Genomic DNA, 17,344 nt, shown 5'->3' with positions numbered 1-17,344 from the left:
GAACCATGGGGTGCCATGAATGGGGAAGGATGAGGGTCCCTGGGGCTGGGCCAAATACAGCTTCAGGCCTTTCAGTCAATATTGACCCAGCCTGTCCCTGAAGTTTCAGCAGAATGAATCACCCAGTTTTGCCCAAGCCTGGCCCTCAGCCCCCACAGAGATGACTAATTGTCTGCATTATTGTCCATTGTTTGCATTAGTGTTTTCAGGCCCGAGGGGTGGGAGAAAGGGTTAGGGTGACAGGGCATTTGCCAAAACATTCCTCCCCTCTAGGGCTAGTCCAAGCTGGGCAGATTCCTCTCTAGGTCCTGGGGGAAAAGATCTAGGCCTCAGATGGAGACCCCATCCTTCCTTCCCTCTTACCACTTCCCGGGGGGGGGGGGCCAGCTTTGTGGAAATAAATTGTCTTCTGTCTCCATTGGTTGGGGATTGGTAAACAGCTAGGAGCTGCACCTTGTTGGAGCCCTTCCTTCTCTGGTTGACTCTTCTCTGGAAGGAGTAGACGTAGCACTGTCAGCAGCAGGAAGCGACCCAGGGGCCGAGCTCCCCCTCTGCACAGCCTTGTCCAAGCCTTGCCTCAGCACCAGGAAGATTCAGCTCGCTCTGGAAAAGTACCCCGTCCCGGGCCCCGCCCACCGCCCACCGCCGCCGCCAGTGGCCGGCAATTGGGGCGCGGAGCGAGCGCCCTCGTGTGGGCAGAGAGCAGGCCGCTGCGGGGAGAGTCGGGTTGGTTTTCGTTTTCTTTCTTTCTTTTTTTTTTGGAGAAAGAGTCTCTCTCTGTTGCCGGGCTAGAGTGCCGTGGCGTAGTCAGCCTAGCTCACAGCAACCTCAAACTCCTGGGCTCAAGTGATCCTTCTGCCTCAGCCTCCCGAGTAGCTGGGACTACAGGCATGCGCCACCGTGCCGGGCTAATTTTTTCTATATATTTTTAGTTGTTTGGCTAATTTCTTTATATTTTTAGTAGAGACGGGGTCTCGCTCTTGCTGAGGCTGGTCTCGAACTCCTGACCTCGAGCGATCCTCCCGCCTCGGCCTCCCAGAGTGCTACGGGTTGGTTTTCTTGAGTCCCTGGGAAGAGTGAACCGTGATGGGGCTGGGGCTTAGGACCACAGCCCTGGCCGTCAGGCAGCCCTTCCTGTGAAGACAGGCCTTGGGTGCCCGGGGATTGTGACGATAGGGGGATCTTTTGGCTTTCAGCAATTAACCCCAAAATAAAGCACCTCAGCTTCATCTGTGACACACTTACGTGAGCAAGTCAATGAGGAAAAGGCTGTTTGCAAAGACGAATCTGAACCTTGCCCCTCCGCCCCTAACCTTCAGAGGCTAGAAGACCTTCTACAAATCAATGCTGTCGTAGGAGAGGGAGGGGAGTAGTTTCAGGGCCTTGGAGACTCTCTGCTGCGGGGCGGGGCTGCTCAGGCAAGGCCGTCAGCCCGCATTTCTGGGGAGCCCTGGTGCGTGGACAGGCTGAGGGGTTGAGGGGACTCAGCAAAGGTGCACAGTCCACCTGCTGAATAAACAGGCGTGTCCTTTAGCTTCTGCTTCTCCACGGTGGAGGAGGGGATCAGGAACATGGATTTAAAGAATAGCAAATCTTTTGCTTGTTTTGGGAGTATACTTTTTAAGGTTTTTTTTTGTTTGTTTCGTTTTTTACAGGAGATGGGAGGGAAGCAGCATTTACAGTGGAATCTGGTGGGTGTGGCAGTCAAAGGATAGAACTGGGTGTGGAGAGGTGCACAGACTGGTCATTTTTATTATTAATACTACGACCAATTTAAAGTTGGAATTGAAGTCTTTCAGCTCACTATTAAGCGTGGTCTGGGCTTACAGGAGAGGGCTAAGTTCAGATGTGAGCTGGGAACTTCACACCTGGCCCCCTTGCTTCTCTAAGGTTGGGCAGTGGGTGTGGCTCTGGGTCTCCTCACTTCCTTTGGTTGAGGTCCCCCCCATAATTGACATTAATCCTGTAATCTATAATCGTTACTTTTCCACCCGTGAAGGTGAAACAGCAGCAGCACAGCCAGTCCTGTTTTTGTAAGCTGGGGCAGGCCCGGGGTTGAGGACTGAGTCACAGGATGTAGCTCTTTGTTCTCTGCCAAGCAAATCTGAAATTGTCAAGAATAATGCCACCATGTTACAGTTGTATAGCACTTTTGTTTTTACAAGGCACGATCGTATCCATTGTCTCTTGTTGTCTTGGGAGGATTTATGTGTAGTCTGTATTATTAACTCCATTCCACAAGGGAGAAGACTGAGTTACAGGGAAGTCAGTGCCTCTGCTCAGGTTAAACTGTAAGTTAAGAAGGAGCTTTGAGCAAAACCATGGAGTCCTGATCCCAGGCTAGCTCATTAGTGCTTAGCTCATCATGACATACTCAGCCGTCTCTTCTTCTTCATCTTTTTCTCTTAAATGTTTTAATTACATATTGGAAATATAAAAAACTGTTTATAAATGACATCTAAGGTAACAAGAACACCGCAAAACCCACCTAGTTTAAGAAATGAACATTACCTTTTAACCCCTTAACTTGTCTTCCCCAACCTATTTTCTTCCCTCTCAGTGGAACTAATATCTGGTAATTGTTATCATTACCAGATTTATCATTTCCATTATTTTTTAAATAATGTTTACTACATATATTTTCATCCCTAAACATGTGGGCTTACATCATTGTGAACTTTTTATAAATGGAGTAATATCATATGCATTCTTCCGCCATTGGCTTTTTTTCACTCAACATTTTGTTTTTGAGATTCATCCAAGTTGCTCTAATTCATTAATTTTCACCACTGTATAATAGTTCATCATATGATTATAACGTAATTTATTTATCCTGCCTATTTCTCATTGTCATTTTGGGTTATTTCTATTTTTTCCCATTACAAACAGTGCTTCTGTGATCATTCCTGGATATGTCTCCTAGGATATGTGTGCCAGAGTTGCTCGAGGTTTATACCTACCTATGAGCAGAATTGTTGGGCTGCAGAGTATTCACAGTTTCAATTCTACTAGAAAATGCCAACTTGTTTTTCAAGGTTATTGTACTAATTTACACTCTTAGCAGCATTGCATGTTCCATTTACTCCACATCCTCATTTTTTTGTTGGGCAAAATTTTTGCCAATCTAGTGGTATGAAATGTTAACCGATTTTTTAAATTTATATTTCCCTGATTACTGATGATGCTGAGCATCTTTTCTTATGTTTATTGGCTATAAGTTTCTCTTTCTGTGAAGTTTCTCTTCAAGAGTTTTGCTATTGTTTCCTTATACGGGTTGCAAGTATCTTCTAGTTTGTGGCTGGTTTTTCCACTCTCTTTAAGTATTGAAAATAAAGAAGGTCTTAATTTAAGTGTAATTAAAATTAACCTTCTTTTCTTGGTTTGTACTATGCTGGTCTATTATTTAGGAAATATTTCCCTATCCTGAGATAATAAATGTGTTTTCCTATATTATTCTAAAAATTTTTATATGTTTGCTTTTTACATATCTTTATCCATGTGTATTCAATCTTTGTATATAATGTGATGTAGGAGTTAACTTTAATTGTTTTCGTTGTAGGTAAACAATTGTGCCAGAAAAATGAGCTGAAAAGTCCCTCCTTTCTCCATCACTCTGCAATGCCAGTTGTGTAATAAATACATGTGTGGGTGGTACAGGAAAAAACAAACTTTTTCCTCTCTACGCTTCGCTCTGTTCAACACACTCAAATACCAAACTGTTTTTCCTACCCTCACACAATGATCAATACAAAGTACTTCTGTGATCTCAGATGAGTGTAGGTTTTCATGCTCACACCAGTCAAGCAGTTCTTCAGTGGACACAAGCTGCGTGTCCTCTAATTGAATTTAGTTTTGACATGCCTACTTCGAGATAGTGTCAGATACCGCAGTTGAGGGCTCAGCCCCACAAGATCACATATCAGTCGAAAGCACAGATTATGACCTGTGCTTTTGATTGATCTGTAAATAATTGGTATTCCCCTGACCTGTTCTTGGATTTGATTAATTTGCTAGAGGTTCACAAAACTCAGGGAAACATTTGTTTTTACCAGTTTATTATAAAGGATATTCAGAGGATACAGATGAACAGCCAGGGCGAGCCATGTGGGAAGGGGCACAGAGCTTCCATGCCTTCTTTCTCTGGGTGTGCCACCCTCTAGGAATCTCCACATGTTCAACTATCTGGAAACTCTCCAAACCTAGTCTTTTTGGGTTTTTATGGGAACTTCATTAAGTAGGCACAATTGATTACATCATTGGCCATTGGTGATCAAACTACTCTTTAGCCCCTTTCCCTCCTCGGAGGTTGTGGGTAAGAGGCTAAAAGTCCCAACCCTCTAATCATGCCTTGGCCTTTCTGGTGACCTGCCCCCATCCTGAAGCTACTAGGGGCCCCCAGCCACCAGTCATCTCATCAATATACAAAAGACACTGTTCCCACTCTGGAGATCGCGAGAGTTTAAGGAACTGTATGTCAGGAAATGGATGGAAATTAAATGTATATTTCACAGCATCACAGGGGGCTATTTCTGGGCTCTCTTTTCTGTTGTATCCACTGACTAATCTATTTTTATGCCAATACAATGCTGTCTTAATTGCAATATTTTAAACATAATCCTTGATATCTGGTAAGGCAAATCTCCCACTTGCTCTTCTTTTTCAAGGATATCTCGGCTGTTGTTGGCCCTTTAGTAAAAAATATACACTTTAGAGTGAGCTTGCCAAATTCCACAGTTGTTGTGCTAGAATTTCAAAGAGGGAAAGTAATTTGGTGGCTTAATCTGGTCAGGATCACAGAGTCACACAGAGGCTGACTGGAGGCTGGCCTATTCACCTGCAGGACTGGCTGCACTCTAGCTGTGGGGGGGTGGTGGTGGGTGATGAGCAGATCAGTCCATCCTGGAGGGAGAAGGAGAGGTGTAGGTATTCAGGCATGAGATGCTTATTTTATGTATTTATTTTTCACAACAAAATACGTTTTCCCTAGATTATAAACACGGTCACTGTAAAAAATTTTAAAATATTTTACAATGTGAAGGAAAAGAAGTCATCTGAAATCCCATCTCCATGAAATAACCATTGGTTTGATTATATCCTTTCAGGCATGTCTTTTTAGATATATAATTTTACACATATGTGATCATATAACAGATGGTTATTTATTGGTGATACTTTTAAAAATTTTTTTTCTTTTTAATTGTGGTAAAAAAAACCACATAACATAAAATTTGCCATCTTAATCATTTCTTTTTTTGAGGCAGAATCTCGCTGTGTTGCCCAGGCTGGATGGAGTGCAGTGGCACGATCATAGCTCACTGCAGCCTTGAACTGGTGGGCTCAAGTAATCCTCCTGCCTCAGCCTCCTAAGTAGCTGGGACTACAGATGCGTGCCACCACGCCCAGCTGATTTTTAATTTTTCTGTAGAGATGGGGAGTCTCATTATTTTACCCAGGCTGGTCTTGAACTACCTGGGCTTCTCCCTTTAATCATTTCTAACTATACAGTTCAGTTGTGTTAAGTACCTTCACATTGCTGTGCATCCAATCTCCAGTTCTTTTCATCTTGCCATACTGAAACTCTGTACTCATTAAACAACAGTTCTCCATTTCCTCCTCTTCCCAGCCCCTGGCAGCCCCTGTTCTACTTTCCGTCTCTATGAATTTGACTACTTTGGATACCTCATGCAGGTAGAATCATACAGTGTTTGTCATTTCGTGACTGGTTCATTTCACTTAGAATGATGTCCCCAAGGCTTATCCATATTGTAGCACATGACAGGGGCCCTTCCTTTTTAAGGCAGTGATACTTTTCTAAACATTTTTATTTATTTATTTATTTTTGAGACAGAGTCTCACTCTGTTGCCCAGGCTAGAGTGCCCTGGCATCAGCCTAGCTCACAGCAACCTCCAACTCCTGGGCTCAAGCAATCCTCCTGCCTCAGCCTCCTGAGTAGCTGGTACTACAGGCATGCAACACCATGCGTGGCTAATTTATATATATATAGATATATTTAGCTGTCCATATAATTTCTTTTTATTTTTTAGTAGAGACGGGGCCTCGCTCTTGTTCAGGCTGGTCTTGAACTCCTGAGCTCAAACGATCCATCCGCCTCAGCCTTCCTGAGTGCTAGGATTACAGGCGTGAGCCACCATGCCCTGCCGGCAGTGATACTTTTTAAAGGCAGTTCTGGCTGGGTGTGGTGGCTCATGCCTGCAATCCCAGCATTTTGGGAGGCTGAGGTGGGAGAATCTCTTGAGCTGGGGAGTTCAAGGTCACAGTGAGCTGTGATTGAGCCACTGCATTCCAACGAGGGTAAGAGTGAGATCCTATCTCTCTCTCAAAAAAAAATTAGTGTTCCTTCTTTTTACTTACTTTCCTCTCTCTCCCTCTCTTGCTTCTTTTTTCTATTTAGCTACTCCTCCATCTCTGCTCTCTAAGTGTTGAGTTTTTAATGTTCATCTTACTAATTTTACTGATTTCTTTTAATTAAAAATTTTCTTTACTGGGCCCCTTTGATTATTTATTTATTTATTTATTTTGAGACAGAGTCTAGCTCTGTCCCCTGGGCTAGAGTGCTGTGGCGTCAGCCTAGCTCACAGCAACCTCAAACTCCTGGGCTCAAGGGATTCTCTTGCCTTAGCTTCTGAGTGGCTGGGACTACAGGCACGCACCACCAGGCCTGTTAATTTTTTCCATTTGTAGTACAGACAGGGTCTTGCTCTTGTTGAGGCTGGTCTTGAACACCTGACCTCAAAATAATCCTCCTGCCTCTGCCTTCCAGAGTACTAGGATTACAAGAGTGAGCCACTGAGTCTGGCCTCTTTGATTTTAATAAGCAACGTTTTCAAGCAATTGATCATTGTGATCATATTTAAATGTTTCCAGAACATAAGAAAATATGAAAAGGTAATTGTAACTTATTTTGTGAAGCATGTATAGCTTTGACATTTAAGTCCAAGAAATATAAAACAAAAACAACATAGTCCAATATCATTTATAAATATTGTGGCACACAGGACCAGCTATTTATCAAATTGTGTTCCTCCTTCCATAATATAGAGATATTGCTGGAAATGGCTGTTCAGCCGGGGAATGCCTTTCTCAGCCATACGTGTTCTTATGATGGAATGTGAGTGGAAGGGGTATGTTCATTTCCAGGTTGAGACCTTTTTATTTTATTTTTTTGCTGTCAGTATTTTATTTTATTTTTTAATTGTTACGAGTACCTAATAGTTGTATATATTTACATGGTACATGTGATGTTTTGATACAGGCATATAGTATGAGTTAATCAAATCATGGTAATTGGAGTATCCATCACCTCAGGCATTTATCTTTTCTTTGTGTTAGGAACATTCCAAATTCCACTCTTTCAGTTATTTGAAAGTATACCCTAACTTACTGTTGATTATAGTCACTTTGCTGTGCTATTAAATATTGTTCATTTTATCTAACTATATTTTTGCACCCATTAACCATCCCCACTTTACCCTCCCTTCCCTGCTATCCTTTCCATACTCTGGTAACCATCATTCCACTCTCTGTCTCCATGAGATCAATTGTTGTTAATATTTACCTCCCACATATGAGTGAGAACACATGAGATTTGTCTTTCTGTGCTTGGCTTATTTCACTTAACATTTTCCAGTTCCACCCGTGTTGTTGCAAATGGCAGGATTTCATTCTTTTTTGTGGCTATATAATATTCCATTGTGTATATGTACCACAATTTCTTTATCCATTTATCTGTTGATGAACACTTAGGTTCATCACTTAGGTATTTAATTTTTTAAGAGATGGGGCCTCAAGTAATTCTCCTGCCTTGGCCTCACAAAGTGCTAGGATTATAGGCATGAACCACGGTGCCTCACCCATTTTACTATTTTTATTTTTATTTTATTATTATTTTTTAGACAAGGTCTTGCTCTTCTGCCTGGGCTAGAGTGCAGTAGTGTCATTGGAGCTCACTGCTACCTCAAACTCTTGGGCTCAAGTGATCCTCCTGCCTCAGCCTCCCGAGTAGCTGGGACTATAGGCACACACCACCACACCCGGCAATTTTTTTAGTATTTTTTGTAGAGATGTAGCTCTCACTATATTGCTCAGACTGGTCTTGCCTCAAGCAATTCTCCTTCCTTAGCCTCCCAAAGTGCTAGGATTACAGGTATGAACCACTTTGCCCGCATTTTACTAATTTTATACTGAATGCACACATGAGGTGCTCTGGACAGACAGATTTCTTATTAATTACCTTACAGTAAGTAATCAGTGTGTTAGGGCCCTCCTTGGCCCACGTCTTACCCTAAGACAACACAATGAAAGCCAGATTCTATTTGAGGACCAAACATCTAAAGATTAAGGACAAAGAAACATGATTTTGCTCAACTTATAAAAGGGGAAGAGAGCTATTGTCTCCTCTCCTTCCAAAAGGGTGCTTTTGGAAAGTGTCAGGAGCCTGAATCCTAACACTGACCTTTTGGAATGTAAAATTCTATCCTGGAACCAGATAACCCCACACCCCCCCAATCCGGCTTTTCCATCCTACAGTTGTCTTTGAATTCTGGGTCTTCATCCCTTTTGAAGTCTAAATCCCTAGGGAGATAACACTCCAGTCTTCCAGGCACAGGGCTTAACCTAGGGACCTACTCCAGGTGGTGAGCATTTGACCTCCCCTTTTGGAGATAAGATAAGTTTTATTATCCGTTTGGATCGCAGCAACTATCTATACAAATAGCTATAACTCTAATTTGTAAGGCATGTGAAGAATCTCAGGAGACTGGGGCTTTTACCAGAGCTTTGAGAAATTCACTGAAATTGACTGTTCTATTTCCCCACACTCAAATAACCAATGTTAATAGACTAGAATACCTTCTTCCATAGCTTTCTATATGATCATGTCACTATATATAAATTGAGTTAGCTCTACTTACAAGAGATGTTTTTGCATAATGTAATTGCATTATAAAACTGAGATCATGGTATGAACTCTGCATTTTATTTGTTCTCCATTTAACAATATGTCATGAAAATTTCCTCAAGACAAATGGAGATAGATCTAAATCCTTCTTTTTAATGGCTGTATATTATTCCAAGGTATGGAGGCACCATAATTTATCTTATTTCCTATTTCCCTAGTGATGGGTCTTTCCTACTCCAATATTTTTTTCACTACAAGCAATAATAATATTGCTGAATAAATATCTTTGTATATACATCCATAAGGAGCGATGCTTTTATTTCTGTGGTACAGATTCCCAGGAGTGAAACTGCCGGGTTGCAGAGTATATATATATATTTATTTATTTTAATTTTAAGTTCGAAAGTATATTTTGAAATAAAAATGCAAAATAAATTTTTACAAAAGTGTCACACAGCAACACACCTTAAGATACAATTAGATGCTACATTTACTTAGAAAAAGTTACAGATCTAGTTAAAACAAATAGCTGTGATTTATAAACGTGAGTTCCTTTCCTTGAGCAAAAGGCAAGCTCGGGTGAAACGGCAGACTGAGGCTGGGGAGTGAGGAGGCGCGGGGGCCGCGCTCGGGCCTGCGCCTTCCCCACGGGCCAGAGGGCTCCGGCCGGATGGCTGCTACCGCCCCGTGCGCCGTGGCTCTCTTATTCCAGTGAACGGTATAAAACATTACTACTATTTTCCTTTGATTGTAAACTTAAACAGAAAAATAACTTAACATGCCGAAACATTTTACTACAGAGAGTACTACAATTTTTATTGTGACGCACCACCTCTGAAAAATTTCCATTCCAGAAGTTTATGTTTGGGCTCGCTTCCTGTCTTGGCGATTTGTGCCCCGGGTATCCTCCACGCACACCAGTGCGCATGAGCAAACCGGCTGGAGGTCCTTTCCCGAAGCCGCCTCCCACCGAGTAGGCTGTGCTTCGCCTCTGCTCAGGCCCCAGCCGTCTGCTCTCTAATTACAGAGAGCCCAGCTGATCCATTTATTGCTCTTTCCTTACGTTCCATTTTTCTTATATGGGTTGTATTTTAGCATGTTCCTATAGAATTTCTTCATGCCATCCTATTAATAATCAACAGTTTGAGGTTTTTACATAATAGCTCTTCAGGCATTTTGCTGGTATGGGAAGCTCAGCTGATGTGCACAAATCAGAAGATACTTCCATGCTGGTAGGTCAGCTGCATTGCAGCACCTTGTGGTGGTAGCTCCATCCCTTATACATGGTGCATTTTAGCATTAAAAGAATCAACTTAGTTTGCTTGTACGTCCTCTCAAATATTTACTTTCTTTTTCAATGTTAAACAATGACCTTTTTTTTTTTTTTTTACACAGGAAGGACATGCTCAGGACAAACATCATAAAACCATAATCTTAGATAAGTGGTCTAAAAACACAGTTGACTCATCCTTGTATATCAACTCTAAACTAAAGGTTCAAGGCTTTGACCTTAGTGGATCCCTAAGTTCTCCCACATCATCGTTTTTATAGTTTGACAAGAACTAAAATGCATCATCCTAAATGGGAGGATATCGTTAAAATTCCTTAGTGCAATGTTTCATGATTACTTAAAAATTCATAGCATAGCATCATTAAAACTTGCCAATTATGAAAGCTGTAAATTTACAATCATTTCCTCTCGTAAGGACTGCATCATTACCCATTATTATTTATTCCTAATTACATTCAATTTCGACTACCTGATTTTGAGTCTGAGGCAGCTTCATATTGGTTCTACTACTATGGGAGGGATATGTTTCAAAGTACCATCTGGAACATTAGATTAGATTTAAATGAGAGCAGGAAATACAGTATCAGTCAGTCATCCTGTTTTCTCACTTGGCATACAAAGTAAAAAAAAAAAACCCACGCAACCATTTCTTTAGTGATAAAAATACAGTTCTTTTGTGAGCATGGACACAATACATGGAGTCCGTTTCTTTGCATGAAAAGTAGAGTCAAAGGAAAAGGACTCAAATTCTGTTGCCACCTTAACCCAGGTAGGAATGTGTATAAACTCCAGCTTGTGGGCGTACAGTTTCAGCATAGCACAAAGTGCCTGCCTGAACCAGGAAACACCCTTTGAATTTTGCCAGGTGTAGTAACCAGGCACTGTGGAGTTCACGTCCAAGAAGTCGGCCTCAGCTCAGCTTTCTGACACGCCGTGTCCTCATCGATACCAGTGTCTGTCTCAGTGCCACAGTCCAGTTCTGTACCTCGGCAGGCCTGAATAATGAAAAGTTTGGGTTTTCTAGTTAGACGTCTACAATAATCCCTTCTGAAAAAACTTGTTATTTTTTTCAGGCAAACAGGTCCATTTGTCCCCCAAATTATTCCTTCTTCACCATGGCTTAGAAGCACTCGAATAAAACTCCTTTTGCTATGATCTTCTTTAGAAACATTGCACATCAATTCCACAATTTCTTCATGTGTCAGATCATTTTTATTCTGGACTTTCTATTTCAAGTTCACAGATGTTTCCCTGAGGTTTGCTGCATCTACATCTGTACCTGACAGAGCTTTTATGAAAGTTCTTCTTATTAATTATTATACATAAACCCATTTCAGGATAATCCATTTTGTAGCCATTGTCCAAGAAGATTCCAGAGTCCATTGATTTGCTGCCATGGATGATCTTTGTTTCCAAAATGTTAATGGATTTCGAATCCACTGAATTCTCAGTATTCTCCATGGATACTTTTATGAACGCAAAACTTCCACACAGCCAGAAGCTGCTTGCCTTGCTCTGCGTCTCAGTATATGTATATTTAATTTTAATAGCTACTGCTATATTACTTTCCAACACAGCAATAACAATTCACACTTCCCATTAGTGGTAAATGAGAGCAGCCTTTCCTGGCATCTCTGACAGCCTTAGGCAGTAACATTTTAAAAACTTTTGGCCAGCTGATAGGATCCAGTGAAGTTTGAACTTTAAGAGCTCTACTGGGGTCGGGGTATGGTGGCTCACCCCTGTAATCTTCACACTCTGGGAGGGCGAGGTGGGTGGATTGCTTGAGGCCAGGAGTTCAAGACCAGCCTGAGCAAGAGTGAGACCCCCTAGTGGGTCTTCAGAGGTGGCTTAGGGGCTTCCGTATGATGGGATCGTGGCTCAGACGGATGGGTCCCCTGACCCGTTACCCTGTTTCTGCCAAAGCCCTATATTTTTCATATATCAGACTTCTCTGTAAGGTTTATTTTAAAGAAAGGTTCTAGGGATAAAGGAATGTTTGAAAGCTCCATCTCTAAGCCATGGGTGTGGAGTGGATAATGAAGGTTTTGAAGAGGGCGGTGACCTGATGAACGCCTGGACTTCAAGGAGATCTGGATCCTGGGGAAGGGGTCCTAGAGGCACCCCCTTTCCACTCCTCCTCTGCAGGGAGGCGAGAGGCACAGCCCTGGGAAGCCGCTCTCCTGCCTCCAGGCTCAGTTTAGGGCTTTCACATGGGGATGGTCTTGCTCCCTCTCGGTGGATGTCTCTTCTCCCTTCTCCTCTCACAATTCTTGGAGCCTCCAAGTTCTGGAGGGTTCTCGGTCAGGTGGAATCCTAGACCCAGGGGAAGATGATGAGTGCTCTAATTCCGATTCTCTTCAGTATGTGAGGCCTGGGCCTGACTTCCTCAGGTGTTACGCAGAAGCCGGGCTGCTTATGAGTTCCGCAGGCCCCAGGCCTCTGTGGGCCCTTCCCTCCATAGAAAAATATTATAAATTACATTTTATTAGTGCATTGGTATAAAGACAAATACAAGCCAAGATGAATTCATTATTATAGATTCATTATTATTAGTATAGTCAAATTTCTTCTGCTTTTTTTTTCTTTTTCTTTTTTTTGGTAGAGACGGGGGTCTCGTTCTTGCTCAGGCTGGTCTTGAACCCTAGAGCTCAAGCAATCCTCCTGCCTCGGGCTCCCAGAGTGGTAGGAATACAGGTGTGAGCCACTGCACCTGGCCTCTTCTGCTTTTAAAAGAAATGAAAATTAAAACATTTTTGTGCGCTCTCACTACTGTGCCTCCTGAACCTAATGGGGTCCACCCCCCCCCCGGAGGCCAGCACACCTCGCCCCAGGGAGAGTGTTCTTCCTAAGCAAAAATAACCTAGTCTTTCTTCCTTCCTTCCTTTCTTCCTCCCTCCTTCCCTCCCTCCCTTCCTTCTTTCCGTCCTTCCTTTCTTTCTCTCTTTCTTTCTTTCCTTCCTTCCTTCTTTCCTTCTTTCTCTCTCTCTCTCTCTTGAAAAAAAGCTTTTCTGGGATATAATTTACATACCATAAAACTGGGCCTCTAAAAATGTACGATTTAGTGTTTTTAATATATTCAGAAGTGTATAATCATCTCCACTATCTAATTTCAGCACATTTTCATTATCCCTCAAAGAAACCTGTTACCTATTAGTAGTCACTGCCCATTCCTCCCTCCTCCTGGCCTCTGGCAACCCTTAATCCACTTTCTGTCTCAACGGATTTGTCTATTCTGGACATTTCATATAAATGACTGACTTCTATTAGCATGATGTTTTCCAAGTTCATCCATGTTGTAGCAGGCATCGGTGCTTTAATCCTTTTATGGCTGAATAGTATTCCACTGTATGTACAGGGCACATTTTGTTTATGCATCCATCAGTTGATGGACATTTGGGTCATTTGCACATTTTGGCTGTTCCAAATAATGCTGCTGTGAACATTCAAGTAGAGGTTTTTGGGTGGACACATGTTTTCAGTTCTCCTGGGGATTTACCCAGCAGTGGACAGCCTAGTCTTTCTTATATGAGGAAAGCAAATTACACAACTTTTATCATTACTGACCCCCTTCTTTGTGAAGAAGCAATCTGGGAATTATTGTGGTCCCTAATTTCCTCTGAGCTTCTTTCCTTTACAAAGGTCACCCCATTAGCTCTGCATAGTTATATCTGAACCATTGGAGTATTTGGCCAAAGCTCCAAATAGACTCTTTCAAATCCCCCCATCTCTCCCTGAGCAGAGAAGGGGAGAGGGGATCTCATTCACTGACTGCCGTGCTGGGCATTGCAGCTGTCCAATCTACCGGGCTGGGCTCTAGAACACAGAGCACTGTGCATGTGGCAGGCAACTGATATCATAGCCACCTGCTTACCTGTCTGCTGCTCCCGAACGCGTGCCCCTCGCCCAGCACAGTGATCCACACCAGGCTTAGTAGTAGGGGTGCAGTATAGCGTAGTGGTTAGAGCCCAGACCTTGAAATGAGGCAAAGTCAGGTTCAAATCCTCACTGTGCCACTGCTAGAGGCCTGACCATGGGCGAGCTGCTTAACTACTCACTCTGAGCCTCAGTTTTGTCATCATTAAATGGAGACACAAATAGCTTCCTGTTAGGGATGTTGTGAGGATTAAATGAAATCATGTATTTATAATACTTAGCACAGTGCGATAGTAAATGATAATAATAATTATTGTTAGTAAGTAAGTAATAAATAATAATTAATAACATAGTAAATACTTATTAGGTAGTATGAAGAGTTTGTTGAAAGAGAATAAAGACACTTTTCCATTGCCAGATCCCTCGAAGCTCAAGGGTGTGGGCAGCTAGGAACCCAAGGGGGAAAGCCACTCACTGGTGACCTGCTGAGGAGCCACCTGGGCTCCAGCCAGGATAAGGCTGAAGTGACCAAGATTAGGCCTGAGACCAGAAGTAACAGGTGAAAGTGTTAAAACTTGTTGACTCTGGGGAGTGGGAATGGAGGGTGGGGCAGAGAGAAGTTGTTTTCATTACTTGGTGTTACTTTTTTTTTCCTGTGGCCTTTGTAGAGAGGTATGTATGGTGCTACTTGAATTTTTTAATTTTTCAACCAAATTTCCATTTGTCCAAACAATAACAATACCACAAAGCTGATAGATCAATTAACAGGGAAGTAAACATTACACCTGCAGTTGTGGAAGTGGTCACCAGAAGAACTCAAGGCAGAAACAGTTGAAAGAAATTAGCTACAGGGACTGTGGGTAGGGAGGGTGGGACAAGAGAATGTAAAATTCAGTTTGTCACCATGTGTGATTATTGTTTTAATGAAAACAAACAAAAAAAAACCAACCAAGAGTCAAGTGGCTGAAGCCAAGCACAGTGGAAAGATGAGCCACTGCATAGTGAAACCACCCTGCTCACCTTGAACACCTGGGAGGAGGGGCAGGCAGGCAGGGAGGAGGGAGGCTGTCTGGGAAGCTTCTAGGAGAGGTACTTGTGGATTTGGGGTGAGGGGGAGAAATGATGGGGGGGGTTGGGGAAGGCAGGTGTGGGGTAAAAGGGGTCCAGTGAAGGCTTCCATTGGTGGAGGAGGTGAGTGCTCTGGGGGCAAAGGGCTGGTGGTTGGGATGGGAGCAGATCTGGCCACTGTGATGGACAACCTGGCCTGGCCTTACCTGAGAGATGAGAAGAGCATGGGGGCAATAGGCTTTTGGAAATTTTGAGAAGACACTATGATGGATACAAAACTGAAAACACTAAAAATTCAAAATTCTACCATCCTCATAGTGATTTCCAGTTGGACTTTCATATTATCTTCCTGTACCTCTGGCTTTTACATTGTACTCATGGTGAATGTACCATTTGGCATTCTGCTGTTTTTGTTCGTGCCAATGGCATAAATCTGCCCCTGTCCACCATATGCATCAGAGGGAGCTCCTCTTCACCACCCCACTAGGTGTTCAGGGGCACCCTTTGGTTGTGTAGTTGTCCTGGGGGTGCTGTGGAGAGCTGTCCTGGTGTGTGTGTGTCTGGCTGCATCAGGGTGGTGACTGCCTCTGGCCAGACGGCGCTCCCTGGGTGGTCAGCTTGTGGGTGCCTGGGGCCGAGAGGGAAGCTTCACTTGCAGGAAGGTTGGGACCTCGGTGCCCATGGTGTGAAGGCTGAGGGGTCAGCATGAGGGCTGGGTCTACCCTGTCTAGTGGACACTCGCCAAGGCCATTTGCATGGTTTCTTCTCTTGCCCAGCTGCCCAGCACCCCCTGACGGTGAATGGCTGCACCCTGACAGTCCCTCCAGCCCTGCTCGCCCCACGTCCTCCCACTACAGACTCCCCTTTCCTTCTCCCGTCCTTTCTGGCTCCCACAGGCTCCCCTCACCACCTTCATCTCTCTGCTCCAAAAGCCCTGTCCTAACTGCGGCTTAAATTTACAGTAGCAACAGAAAAACCAGTTGAGCCTGGGAGGGCTCATTCTTGGCGGTGGTTCTACGGGAGCAAAATGTCAATAGCTGCATTTTGGTATTTGTTTCACACATTAATAAAATATCAGGGTGAAAGCCTGTTTGCATTCTATGTAAAAGTTTTCAGAATTTATAGCACTAAAAACACCAGAACTATGTATTTAATATATTTTGAAAAAATTTAGAAACACATTACAAAACATCAAATGAAACCCAAACATTTCAGATCTCCAGCCAAGCAAAGCAGAAAAGACCCCAAACTCTGTAAAATAATTTGAAGAGGTTTATTCTGAGCTGAGTATGAGTGACCATGACCCAGAGCCATGCCCAAGAAGCCTTGAGCAAGTGGTCTTGCTGTGGTTGGGTTATAGTTTGGTACATTTCAGGGAGACAGGAATTACACCTGAAGTCATAATCAATACATGGAAGGTGTACATTGGTTTGGCTGAAAAGGCAGGACATATTGAAGCGGGAGCTTACAGGTTATATGTGAGTTTAAAGAGTCTTTGATTTGTAATTGGTTAAGAAATGATTAGGTTTGTCTAAAGGCTTGGAATGCTTTAAGTTAAGATAAGGAAGTCTGTTAATCATAGACAAGCCACAGGACATATAAGATCTGTTAAGTAAATTGAGGACCTGCAGGTGTGGCTTAAGCTTTGCCTCCCATAACCTTAGGCCTGTTAATGAGTTACAAAGGATAGCTCCAAGAAGGGAGGGGGCATGAGGAGGCATGTCTGACCTCCCTTCTCAGGGTCAGCAACTCAACTTTTTTTCTGGGGTCCTCTTGGCCAAGAGTGGGTCCATTTAGTCTGCTGGGGGCTCAAGATTTTATTTTAGTTCATACTCTCTTTTTGTCTTCGCATTTTGGGTCAGAGCATGGGGCCAGGTACGACGGAGCCCATCATTCAGGCTGCGCCAGGGGTTGGACACGGGACGACTTCCTTTTCTTCCACGTGGCAGGCGGATCCGACCCGCCCGGGGCCTTCACCACCGGTCCTTTGGCGCCCCCTGCCGACCATCCGGCCCCACTCAGCGTGCTCCTGCCTGCGGAGAGGCCCGAGGGGCCCGCTGGGTGGGATCGCCCAGGGATTGCCAGGGAGAAACCGAGGGCCGGACGTTTGCACAGCATTTGTCTGGAGCAGGAGCCGGACCCCTCGGCTCCTCTTTGTCAAGCTCTAGTGATGGGCAGCCCCGCCGTGTAA

General features: G+C 43.5%; 1 pseudogene; it reads right to left on the bottom strand.

Annotated features, from left to right (window-relative positions):
* Positions 1-10,860: 10,860 nt before the first annotated feature.
* LOC123633984 lies at positions 10,861-11,670 on the bottom strand (annotated as a pseudogene).
* Between the last annotated feature and the right edge of the window lie 5,674 nt (positions 11,671-17,344).

Source organism: Lemur catta, chromosome 3, assembly GCF_020740605.2.
Source record: "Lemur catta isolate mLemCat1 chromosome 3, mLemCat1.pri, whole genome shotgun sequence".
Classification (NCBI taxonomy): Eukaryota; Metazoa; Chordata; class Mammalia; order Primates; family Lemuridae; genus Lemur; species Lemur catta.
The sequence above is the reverse complement of the archived record's forward strand: the minus strand, read 5'-3'. Positions and strand labels throughout refer to the sequence as shown.